Genomic DNA, 13683 nt, shown 5'->3' with positions numbered 1-13683 from the left:
GTTTTCAGAGCATTCACACAAGGTTGGCGCCGGTGGCGACCCCTACAACGTGTTGACATGAGGAAAGTTTCCAACCGATTTCTCGTACACAAACAGCAGTTGACCGGCGTTGGCTGGTGGAACGTTGTTGTGATGCCTCGTGTAAGGAGGAGAAATGCGTACCATCACGTTTCCGACTTTGATAAAGGTCTCATTGTAGCCTATCGCGATTGCGGTTTATCGTATCGCGACATTGCTGCTCGCGTTGGTCGAGATCCAATGACTGTTATAAGAATATGGAACCGGTGAGTTCAGGAGGGTAATACCGAACGCCGTGCTCGGTCCCAACGGCCTCGTATCACAAGCAGTCGAGATGACAGGCATCTTATCCACATGGCTGTAATGGATCGTGCAGCCACGTCTCGATCCCTGAGTCAAAAGATGGGAACGTTTGCAAGACCATCTGCACGAACAGTTCAACGACGTTTGCAGCAGCGTGGCCAATCAGCTCGGAGACCGTGGCTGCGGTTACCCTTGACGCTGCATCACACACAGGAGCACCTGCGATGGTGTACTCGACGACGAACCTGGGTGCACGAATGGTAAAACATTTTTCGGATGATTCCAGGTTCTGTTTACAGCATCATGATGGTCGCCTCCGTGTTTGGTGACATCGCGGTGAACGCACATTGGAAGCGTGTATTCGTCATCGCCATATTGCCGTATCACCCGGCGTGATGGTATGGCGTGCCACTGGTTACACCTCTCGGTCACCTCTTTTTCGTATTGACGACACTTTGAACAGTGGGCGTTACATTTCAGATGTGTTACGACATGTAGCTCTACCCTTCATTCGATCCCTGCGAAACTGTACACTTCAGCAGGATAATGCACGACCGCATGTTGCAGGTCCTGTACGGGCCTTCTTGGATACAGAAAATGTTATACTACTGCCGTGGCCAGCACATTCTCCACGAATTTAAAACTTCTGGTCAATGGTGGCCGAGCAATTGGCTCGTCACAATACGCCAGTCATTACCCTTGATGAACTGTGGTATCGTGTTGAAACTGCAAGGGCAACTGTTCCTGTACACGTCATGCAAGCTCTGTTTGACCCAATGCCCACGCCTACCAAGTCCGTTATTACGGCCAGAGGTGGTTGTTCTGGGTACTGATTTCTCAGGATCTATGCACCCACATTGCGTGAAAATGTAGTCACATGTCAGTTCTAGTATAATATATTTGTCCAATGAATACCCATTTATCATCTGGATTTCTTCTTGGTGTAGCAATTTTAATGTCCAGTAGTGTACAATCTGAGTCTCGTTAGGGCGCGTCATATTTCCCATCAAAATACTTCAGTGAAACTTCCTGGCAGATTAAAACTGTATGCCGGACAGAGACTCGGACGTGGGACCTTTGCCTTTCGCGGGCAAGTGTTCTACCAACTGAGCAACCCAAGCACGACTCACGCCCCGTCCTCACAGCCTTAATTCCTCCAGTACCTCGTCTCCTACCCTTCAAAAGCTGTGAGGACGGACGTGAGTCGTGCTTGGGTAGCTCAGTTGGTCAGTCGATGTTGGTCGCATCAGCGCTCAACTCGACTACGTCCGGCATTACTACCTGGAAATGAGCTATATTCAAGATACTCCACAGGTGCTTAACACCAGAAGGACCTATTACCACCTCACGAGACACCGTAGGCAAAGCCCAATGGAAGCGAAATATCCAGCGGTCAACTGGAGTAACGTCTGGGAAAATATTAACAATCCCATCCTCCACTCCAAAGTAGTGTCAACATGGTATGACATTGTAAACGAGAAGGTCCGCACAGGTGAAAAACTGCACAATATCAAAATGAAGCGGAGTCAGTACTGCGATCATTGCCATACTGTACATACCTTGGCGCACATTCTCATCTGCCGGGACCAATACCACATATGGAACTGGACTAGAAAAAAACTCGCTATAATTACTAAAACTACAAATCCTGGTTTAACACTTAAAGATGTACTTCAACTAGACTGGCATTTCTTTCCTGCAACAAAACACAATAGCTATACTTGGATTATCGGCCAGTTTGCGTATTTTGCAGTTACGAATACCAAAAAAAAAAAGTTCAAATGCCTCTGAGCACTATGGGACTCAACATCTATGGTCATAAGTCCCCTAGAACTTAGAACTACGTAAACCTAACTAACCTAAGGACAGCACACAACACCCAGTCATCACGAGGCAGAGAAAATCCCTGACCCCGCCGGGAATCGAACCCGGAAACCCGGGCGTGGTTACGAATACACATGCGAGTATAGACGAGTACGTACAGTATATAATGGAAGAGCACCACAACCAAAAATCGAGTCGAAAATACAAAGCTTTGTCTCAAAATTTCTTACTTCACACTTTGCCATAGTGAAGGGGTAATTTTTGGTTGGTGCACAACACTACAGCACGTCGCTACTAAATTTGCTTCATTATAATTAAGTTGGCATTTTTTTCTTTTTAGTTATTTATTTTCTTATAGTACAAGTCCAAGTGCCTCAGGAAAACTACTTTTGCTAGAAGCCGAAACATAAAACAAATCAGAAGTGTTTGACTGATTTCGTGTTCTTCTGTTTTACTGGTATTCGACAGTTTGTCACGAAAAGAAGATTTATATATAATAAAAAAAGTAGGTTAGGGTGAAAGTGGCGATGGCATTAGATTTTTTTTTAATAGGATTTTGGGGTTGGTGTGGGTGATAGGGGCCAATGCCTGAAGTGAAAGAGGTCTAAGAAAAAGAAATTAATAAAAACGTTGCATGGATGATAGGTTAAAAAAAGTTGGTAGAACACTTGCCCGCGAAAGGCAAAGGTCCCGTGTTCGAGTCTCGGTCCGACACACAGTTTTAATCTGCCAGGAGGATTCATATCAGCGCACACTCCGCTGTAGAGTGAAAACTTCATTCTAAAAATACTTCAGTTCTCGACATTTCGATCCTTCTGCTGTATTCTCTTTCAGGATTCCATTATCGTCTCTGGTGGATGACCACAGTGGAATGACGGTGTTGTATTCACTTGTAAAAGGATATTCTCCCACGATTTTTGTGGAGAAATGCGTTTCTGGGTAAAAATCTTAGGGCTCCTATTGGTGAGTCACCATTATTTGATAAATACCGCCAGCAGATACTGAAAGAGATAGAAATCCAAAACATTGTTGTTGCTGTGCCGCCTCAGTTGTTCCCTGAATAGTTGCCAGCTGCTGTGGCCAAACGATTCCAGGCGCTTCAGTGCGGAAGCGCGCTGCTGCTATGGTCGCAGGTTCGAATCCTGCCTCGGGCATGGATGTGTGTGATGTCCTTAGGTTATGAGCGTGTGGGTGCTATTCTGTCATTCTGCGCAACAGATTAATCTGAGATGTACCCTTTTCCCTTTGGCTCCTGCAAGATGCAATTTCCACCCCCACACTACTACAGAAGTCAGACAGACGCTCCTAACGTTCTAAAGAGAAATGCCTGAAAAACGTTCAGCAATACATATCTTCTGGAGTCGTCCACTGTAAGATAATGACACAAAATTTCTTACGTAACTAGTGGGATACTTGGGTACTGGAGTAGTGCTACTTAGTGTAAGAAAAACATGAAACTAACGAAAATTATTATTTTATTTTGCAAAAGTTCTGAGAAATCACAAACGCACTTTTAGTTATGAACTGAATAAGTTATTCCTGGGTTCTTTTCGGAATGTGAAGTCACCTCTTAAGGACAGGATTCGCTAATGAAATTTCTATACCAAGTTTAAGATTGTTATTGACTTGGCAGAATGGCTGAGAACCATGCCTAATCAACTTGAATAATTATCCGTTAGAATGTTGCTAGGTACGGTCGAGGCTGTCACGTGTGAAATGCAGTGAAGTGTTCTGTTGTGGAGGAAATATGGGGCTCACAAGAGCTGTAGCGCACAATACCATAAGCTGCGATGACTGCTGTCTGCGCCGCTCGCTGCTGACAAATAAGATAACTCTCATTCTATCTGGATTGACCTTCACCAATCAAACTCTCCCTACGCCTTGATGAAGTCAAGGATTCCTATTCGCCCCTAGTCTAACTATTAGCCTGGTACACCATTCTGATAACCAGTGCACCGCGATGCCACTCAAAAAATCGCTCGCAGGCGTTTAACTATAGCTCTGTCTGTTCACACCGCAGAATAAGTGTAGCGGCCAACACAGTGAACAATGCTTAATCGCAAGGACTCAATATAGAGTCACACTCTGATTCGCTCTCGACAGAGGTGCTCTCCCAGTGAAGTACTGATGAGAGACTTGTTCCTCGCTCTTTGAGTACACATACGAGCGCGCACGCTCTCGTTATGCGTTCTCGCTCCAAGAGCGACAACGGAACGGCCCCTCTCCACGCCAGACATGATGGGGTATATCTTTTGGTCTCTTCCATTACTCCTTCACCTCAACGTGTCAGGAATATCGTCTTCCAATCAGCATTGCTCTTCTAAAACGTGAGAATGATGTTTCGTTTAAGCCGACAAATCCGGAAATCTGTAACATCGGCGTTTGGCGTTTGCTGTCTCCCTGTGAAAATCTCTGAAACTGCGTGCTATATTTGTAAAGAATGCATAGGCTGGGCGCTCTCACACAATGTAGCGGAATTTGCTTTTAAGCCGAACACAGGGTCGTTCTTCCTTTCCCTCAGGCAAACGCTGTCAGCTCTATGTGCGGTCACCAGCTGACATAGATAGGCTGAGTCGTCCTCTCAAGGGACCGGCCCCCCGGCATGTGGTTTGCGTCTCTCGAACTAAAAGCCCCTGTGACCGTCGTGTCTTGAATGTGTGTGTGTATGCCAGCCTCGAGAATTTCATTCTTGGTGCACATTTGCGATTTATTAGTTATTTGCATATTGTTTACATGAATTCATACAACATTGACTTTATCTTATCGAGTTTGGGTTCGAATGAAGGGTCTTGATGTGTGGAATATGATTGTGAGAGCGGAATATGTAAGAAATGAAGGTCATGAGACCACGACGTCTTACATACCTCCCTCCTTCTGACAAAATATTTGTCTAGGGTTTGTCAATGCGGAGAAAAACATTGACAAAGTCAGGCAAAAACTGTTCTTTTAGATTTTCCAATAACCTTTTGTCAGCCATTCTTAACAATTTTTTTCTAATGATTTCTTTATAGCTATTGTTTCTATTTCTTAGTTCTACAATTTATGTTTTGTTGTTAGGCAAATATAGACTTTGCAAAGGTTTTTATTTTTTGTCGTTGCCAGTACATGTCTCTGTTTTTCTTTTTCATTTCCACAAATTGTTTTTTACAATATTAATTTTTCTTAACTCGTTAGTGTACAGCGTATCATGTTTTAGTGTGCTTATATCTTTTCTTTAGTTAAGCTTCACGTGAATGTTCGCAAAAGCTCTGTTGTGTGACTTTATTTTATTTATTTAGGCATTATTTGTGTCACTGTTTTAAGAGTGAAGAAGGCTTTTTTTTCCTTATTCTATCCTCTTTCAACCTATTATTAATCAAAACCCAAAACATGTTTTATATAAAAAACTAACTTGGCTTTACAGGGATTTTTTGAGATTATCTACTTATACTAATTAATTGTCTTTACATAATATTTTAAGGTCTCTATCACATTATGGGCTTTACATACATAATAAAATAATTACTTTTACAAAAAAGTAAGAAAATATTTTTACAAATATATAATTTTCTTAACTCTACATTCGTGTTTTATCAGTTTTTTCGTTTTGTGCTTCGTCAGTTTCTGTGCTCGACGATCCCCACTGAAATACTGGAAGGCGTCGACTCATTTGTATGGGTGTCACAAATCATGAGAGAAGCACTCTAGCATATGATACCGGGTCTTACTTGTTAACATTGTCATCGTGGAGTGTTACTGTTAACCGATGATGATGTCTGTGGTTTACTGCATAAACAGTGATGTCTTGGTACTCCTTTGCTGTCACACCTGGGACGGTATGGCAGTTCGATGATTGTAGTTGACTGCCGTCGATCGTCACCCAATATTGTGCTGTGACGTCTTGGTACTTCACACCTGGTTCGGTATGGTGATTTGATGATGTGGTAGGGAGAATTCTTTCATTTTGCTGAATTTATTTCTAGGTAATGTTGGTTGGTACTACTTAATATTCCGTTTGCCGTTCGCTTGTATTTGTTTGACGATTCTAGGTTTATTTTTGGAGAGGTGGTTGTAGTAGTTGCCATGCCTCAAAGTTCATGGAAAGACGTTTGTAGCAATTTGCTTTGTAGGATAGGAGAGAAAGGTATCTTGCTGTTTTCTGCTTATTGTCAAAGGAATAGTGGCAAAAATTATTGTATATATATGATTTCTTTCCTTTATTCTAATTATCCCTACCACTTGTTCATTCTTTTAAATGTTGTGTACCGTTTATTGTTTGTGTGCATGTGGTAGTGTACTTGATACTACAAGACATTTTTAGTGTGTATTGTGTCTCTTTTTCTTTTAATCAGTGTGATATTTTGTTGGTTCTTAATTTATTTTTTGATTTAGTGGTTAGTAAAGGATAGAGTGGACGTTAGTTTGCCTAACCTCTTCCGCATTTTTCAATTCAGTCTTTACGTTTTGCAGTTTTCGGTGGCCTTACTTCTACATCTGGTTTCTCTTTGCTGTGTTCTTCTTGTCTCTGTGGACCATAATTTCCTCGGTAATTATTTGCGCCCTGGTCTCGCCAGTTGCTGTTTCTAACATCGTGACCTCTTTCAAAGTACCCTTGGCCGTTGGCATTTTGATTCCCAAACCCATATCCGCCACTGTATGAGTGTCCATTACCGTTCCTATTTCGGTACCAATTATTCTCGTTATCGTTTCTATGCCAAATGTCTCCATTGTGCCACTGTCCTTGTCTGTTAAATTGCCTGAAATTATTGGTGTTAGGATTACGATTATTATTATTATTGGAATATTCGTTCCTAGTCCTCTCCTTTTGCTGTTCCCTTTCCTTTCTTTTTTCTTTCACCTCGTCTTCTTCAAACATAAATTCAAGTTCCCTTAAAACCTCTTTGAATTCTTCGGTATTTTCATTTTTTCCTACTGTCGCCTGTTGATACTTTACCGGTAATTTCATTCTACACAGACGTATCAGCTCTCCATTGCTGTATGGTTTGTCCAGGCATTGATTCTTTTTGTCCATTGTATCAAAGAATTTTACCACGCTCTTCTATCCTGAGTTTTCATATGGTGTCATCTGAAGTAACTCGTATTTGTTTTTGTTTTGCGCCTCCTTAGACCAACATCTTTCGAGAAATGCTGTTCTGAACTGTAGATAAGACGTACAGGTAGCCGCGATGTTTTGCGTCACCTCTGCTACTGTCCCTGACATGTGTGCACAAATGAAGTCAAGTTTGTGAGCTACGCTCCAATGGTTTGGTAAGCCTACTTGAAACTGATCGATGAATGTGCGTGCGTGCAAGCTACCACCTTCTTCCTTGAAATGTTGAAATTTTCTAACTGTAAGTAAGTGGTCTGTATCATATCTACTCATAAATTCGGTTTGTGGCTGATTCATGGACTCAAATAATCTGCCATTGCTTGTGTCGTCGTGTTTATTCTCTGGTAATCTACTGCCTGTCTGCCTAATCTCAATGTTCTGGCTCATATCCGCGTCATATCGTATCATTGGTGAACAAAAGTGTTGTTCGTGTGTTTCTACTCTCGTCGTTCGCGGTATAGTACCTATGCTGTTATTATGTTGTGCCATTGGATTTACTGGTTCAATTGCCTGTCTTTCGATTGGTATCGGCTGAATGTATGTGTTGCGTTTTTCTATATACTGTGTCTGATCCTGTGGCATGTCATGTATTACTTTAATTGGGGTTTTCTGTTTCGATTTCTGCACGAGTGTTACGTCTAGCCTTGGTTCTACTTGAACTTTCTTAGACGGCGCGTGTTCGTGTACTGAATTAATGCTTGACGTGTCAGTTGTTTCGCTACAGGTGAAATCGGTCTCGATCTTTTCTTCGATAGTTTGTATCAACTTTGTTGGAAGCTTTTCAAACTGATCTTTATTTTTAAGTTCTATTTTATTGATCCGATGATCATATTTTTTCAGTGCAACCTTTGCGACCTTGCTTTGAATTGCTTGTTCTTCCGAAATTTGTATTACTGTTCGAGTGGCCTTTTTCGTAAAACGTTCCACCTTTTTGTCAACGTTTACGATGTCCAATTGGACCTTGTCCACATCAGTGCTTAATTGATGCTGACCTTGTGTTAGTACCTGAGTTCTTTCTCTAGATTCTTCCGCGTCTTTGTTTATCTGAGTGATCTGACCATCAATTCTGGCGATCCCTTCTTCCATCTGTTGGATCTGTATCTTAATAGCCTGATTATCCTGTTGGATCTGTGTCTTAATATCCTGATTCTGTTGTCATACTAGCGTTCATTTTTTGTAACATCTCCATGATCGCATCCTGTCCTGTAACACTACCTTCTGCTGAATTATGTATTCTCGATCTATTGTTTTCTACTCGGTCAGTTACTTCGTTTACTGCGCTATGCTGTGGCGTTTCTAAGTTTGATAACTGCAATAACCCATGCTGTCTGTGTTGAGGACTAGTTGCGTTTGTCATTGAACCATTACGTGGCGCAAACAACTCCGCATTCTGCCCTCTCTGTTGTGTATGTCATGTGTTTGCAGGTACAGTTGCGTCTGTTACGGAACCTTTTCGTGGCGCTCGTAACTCCGCAAAATTCTGTGTTTGCTGTTGGGGCATATTTAGAATGTGTACGATAGGTTCGACGTATTCTAAATGTTCCCCCTCTTCCCCACTGTCTACTTCTCTTTGAACGTTAGCTAACTGCCGGTTCATTGTCTGTATTGACGCGTATTCTATCCCTGAATATGCGGCAAACAAATGCATTCCCTGTGTTCGTTTCGCTTCTAATCTTTGCCATTCCCTACGTGGGCTGTCTATTTCTGGCTCAGAATGTGCCCTACCTGGAACTTCATATTCTGGAAATTCGATGTTCTCGTCCCTTCGTTTCCCATCTGTCTGATCTGTCTCAATTTTATCCCAGTCTAACTGATTCTGCTGATTCTGCAGCTTCCCAACTGTCCTATTATCTGATTCACCGTCTGTCCTATTCTCAGGTTCACCTTCTGTCCTATTTTCAATAAGCTCGTTTACTTGCTGTCTATCTGATGGATTCTCCCCCATCTTGTCTACTTGCTGTCTCTCACGTAAACTTTTGGCTTGTGCTCTCGTTAACATGGAAATTCTTTCAAAACACCACAACCCTATCTACAAAACTGTATGAACACTTACCAGTTGGTTGAACCAACAACAACAATAACGTCGTGACTTCTTGGCTAATGTTCTGTCTGCTCTGCTACAGTCTACAATCTCCACCTGTGCGTTTGCAAAGGGAGAAAATTATTTCTTAATTCTAACTTATATGATGCTGCGTCACACTGCATCTCTGCGTCACTCTGCGTCTGTGCCTATCACTTGAAAATCCTATGCCCTAACAGCTACACAAAAATCGTAAAAAAATGCAAAATTTTCCAACACAACAACACATACCCTATTCCCTACAATCCTGCTTTCTTCACTACATGTGTCTATTATGATCCCAATCTTTACAAATAGCTATTTAATACATGGAAGAAAGTTCTTCAAATTGCTACTGCTGCAACCTGCCGTACCTAACTATCCTGACACTTTCCTATCCTGGTAGCTTACCTCTTTTACCTATCCTGGCAGGGTCGCCATTTGCTGTGCACGTGTGGGTGCTATTCTGTCATTCTGTGCAAAGGATTAATCTGAGATGTATTCTTTACCCTGTGGCTCCTGCAAGATGCAATCTCCACTCCCACACTACTACAGAAGTCAGACAGACGCTCCTAACGTTCTAAAGAGAAATGCCTGAAAAACGTTTAGCAATACATATCTTCTGGAGTCATCCGCTGTAAGGAAATGACACAAAAATTCACAAAATTTCTTACGTAACTAGTGGGATACTTGGGTACTGGAGTAGTGCTACTTACAAGGGGAGGCCGCCAATTGTGAAATTCAGATTCGATTCATACTGCGCATAATAAAAGCTCATGGCCAGAGGTGTAATGTGGCAAAGCACCAAGATGCACTTCTCAGCTGTTGTCGAGAAAATCGACACTTAAAAGAAACCGTTGCGGTGAAATTATCTCTACGATTATTAGTTTTCTACAGCGTCGTGGCACAGCGGTAAGTGCTCGGGTTCGTAATCCGAAGGTTGCCGGATTGAATCTCACGCCATGCAACTTTTTTTTATTATTTGTTTCTTTTGTAATTTATATATATATATATATATATATATATATATATATATATACACACACACACACACACACACACATATATACATATATAATTCCCGGCAATCAGCTGTAACAATTATGCATATAATAAGTTGTTGAAAGTCGTTTGTCGTGGAAAAATAAAACTTGAAATAAAACACAATATCACAAATAATATTCAAGTGGATACAATTTATTGATAAGTCCGGTATACACTCTCACATAATTGACAATTAGTGACCAGAAGTAGCTGGAGTATCGCATGAACCAGAGTGATAGTTATCATAGAAACATGGAAAGCAGAAAACAGCATGACATCGAGCACATATGATAAACGTTGCGTTTTTACAAGAACAATTGTTTTTTAAATTATCTGTTGCGAAACACACTTGATTGACATTCTGAAAAATTGTTCTATCGTTCACCAGGTTTGATGCATACCACGCGTATCGTATCATATCGGCAAAAACCGGAGAAGACAATTGGTGGTGGACGATGGGTTGGATTTATTTCAAGTATATGTGTGTGTGTATATATATACAAATAATAAAAAAAAGTTGCATGGCGCGAGATTCGGTCCGGCGACCTTCGGATTACGAACCCGAGCGCTTACCGCTGCGCCATGACGCCATAGAAAATTATTAAGCGTAGAGAGTATTTCACCGCAATGGTTTCTTTTAACTGTCGATTTTCTCGACAACGGCTGAGAAGTGCATCTTTTTGCTTTGCCACATTACACCTCTGGCCATGAGCTTTTATGATGCACAGTATGAATCGAATCTGAATTTCACAATTGGCGGCCTCCCCTTGTTAGTGTAAGAAAAACATGAAACAAACGAAAATCATTATTTTATTTTGCAAAAGTTCTGAGAAATCACAATGGCACTTTTAGTTATGAACTGAATAAGTTATTTCTGGGTTCTTTTCGGAATGTGAAGTCACCTCTTAAGGACAGGATTCGCTAATGAAATTTCTATACCAAGTTTAAGATTGTTATTGACTTGGCAGAATGGCTGAGAGCCGTGCCTATTCAACTTAAATAATTATCCATTAGAATGTTGCTAGGTATGGCCGAGGCTGTCACGTGTGAAATGCACTGAGGTGTACTGTTGTGGAGGAAATATGGGGCTCGCAATAGCTATAGCGCACAGCACCATAAGCTGCGATGACTGCTGTCTGTGCCACTTGCTGCTGACAAATAAGATAACTCTCGTTCTATCTGGATTGACCTTCGCCAATCAAACTCTCCCTACGCCTTCATGAAGTCAAGGACTCCTATTCGCCTCTAGTCTGACTATTGGCGTGGTACACTGGTCAGATAACCAGTCCTCCACGATGCCACTGAAAAATTCGCTCACAGGTGTTTAATTATAACTCTGTCTGTTCACACCGCAGAATAAGTGTAGCAGCCAACACAGTGAACAATGCTTAATCGCAAGGACTCAATATAGAGTCACACTCTGATTCGCTCTCGACAGAGGTGCTCTCCCAGTGACGTACTGAGGAGAGACTTGTTCCTCACTCTTTGAGTACACGTATGAGCGCGCACGCTCTCGTTACGTGTTCTTGCTCCAAGAGCGACAACAGAACAGCCTCTCTCCACGCCAGACATGATGGGGTATATCTTTCAGTCTCTTCCATTACTCCTTCACCTCAACGTGTCAGGAATATCGTCTTCCAATCAGCAGTGCTCTTCTAAAACTTGAGAATGATGTTTCGTTTAAGCCGACCAATCCGGTAATCTGTAACATCGGCATTTGGCGTTTGCTGTCTCCCTGTGAAAATCTCTGAAACTGCGTGCTATATTTGTAAAGAATGCGTAGGCTGGGCGCTCTCACACAATGTAGCGGAATTTGCTTTTAAGCCGAACACGGGGACGTTCTTCCTTTCCCTTGGGCAAATGCTGTCTGCCCTATGGGCAGTCACTGGCCAACATAGGTGGACTGAGTCGTCCTCTGAAGGGACCGGCCCCCCGGCATGTGGTTTGCGTCTCTCGAACTAAAAGCCCCTGCGACCGTCGTGTCTTGAATGTGTGTGTGTACGCCAGCCTCAAGTATTTCAATTTTGGTGTGCATTTGCGATTTATTAGTTATTTGCAGATTGTTTAAATGAATTCATACAACACTGACTTTATCTTATCGAGTTTGGGTTCGAATGAACCGTCTTGATGTGCGGAATATGATTGTGAGTGCGGAATATGTAAGCAATGAAGGTCAGGAGACCATGACGTCTTACAAGGTTAGTTAGGTTTAAGTAGGTCTAAGTTTAGGGGACTTATGACGTCAGATGTTAAGCCCCATAGTGCTGAGTGCCATTTAAACCATTTTGAACCTGAACAGTTGTTTGTGTACACTGTGGCTGAGTGTTTACTTCCGTGATGGCTGGCAGCCATGAACACGGAAGCTGTTAGTCATCTGCATTAAAATTGTTGTGGTAAATTCCTGTGGGATCAAGGTGCTGAGGTTATCGGTCCGTTGACTTACACACTACTTAATGTAATTTAAATTAACTTAAGCTAAGGACAACACACACACCTCTGCCCGAGGGAGGGCTCGAACCTGTGATGGGGTCAGTCGCCACAGGCGCTGCAAACTGCGGGGCTACCACGAGTGGTACTCATTGTTCGCAGTTTCGACGCTTCGCGGACTTCCATAAATATTGCACTTTCTTAAGTGATCATTACATTGAAACCCTTAGCTGCCGACAAGTGTTGTTGATATACATCAATGGGGACAGCTGAAAATGTGTGCCAGGTTCTCATGCTTACATGGCAGACGCCGTATCCATCTGAGGCAGCGAGGGCACAGAGGATAGTGTGACTGCAGGGTCTTATCCGTTGCACCCTTCCCGTGAGACTCACATTCCCAACTGTCCACAACCTACATTCGTGGTGTTCCTAATAGAAATTTTGCCCATTCTTTCGGGAGCACAGACCATCTTCACATAGTTAAAGGCTACCCGGCTATTGACTTTCTTCTGTGGGAATGCGCACGCTTTGCCCGAACTCTAACGGGACTCATCAGCTTAGTCTGACGCAATTAATAAGTGAATGAGCAAATATCTATTAGGAACACTACAAATGTAGGTTGTGGACAGTTGGGAATGTGGGTCTCACGGGAAGCGTGCAAGGGATAAGTCCCTGCAGTCGGGCTATCCTTCTGTGTCCTCGGTGGCTCAGATGGACAGAGCGTCTGCCATGTAAGCAGGAGATCCTGGGTTAGAGTCCCGGTCGGGACACACATTTTCGGCTGTCCCCATTGATGTATATAAAGAACACCTGTCGGCAGCTAAGGGTTTTAATTTAATTATCGTTTCATTATAGAGAAGCTGCACGGTCATCAATGGTATCTGTTCTTTCGGGAGCAGATACCATCTTCATATTATTC

At 42.4% G+C, this 13683-nt stretch overlaps 1 protein-coding gene across 1 annotated transcript in view; it reads left to right on the top strand.

Moving 5' to 3' along the window:
* Positions 1–13683, top strand: part of LOC124789229 (facilitated trehalose transporter Tret1-like) — a 54815-nt gene that overhangs the window by 22390 nt on the left and 18742 nt on the right. The gene's annotated exons all lie outside the window — the stretch shown is intronic.

This window comes from Schistocerca piceifrons, chromosome 3, assembly GCF_021461385.2.
Source record: "Schistocerca piceifrons isolate TAMUIC-IGC-003096 chromosome 3, iqSchPice1.1, whole genome shotgun sequence".
Lineage (NCBI taxonomy): Eukaryota > Metazoa > Arthropoda > Insecta > Orthoptera > Acrididae > Schistocerca > Schistocerca piceifrons.
This window is presented reverse-complemented; position numbering and strand designations above follow the sequence as displayed.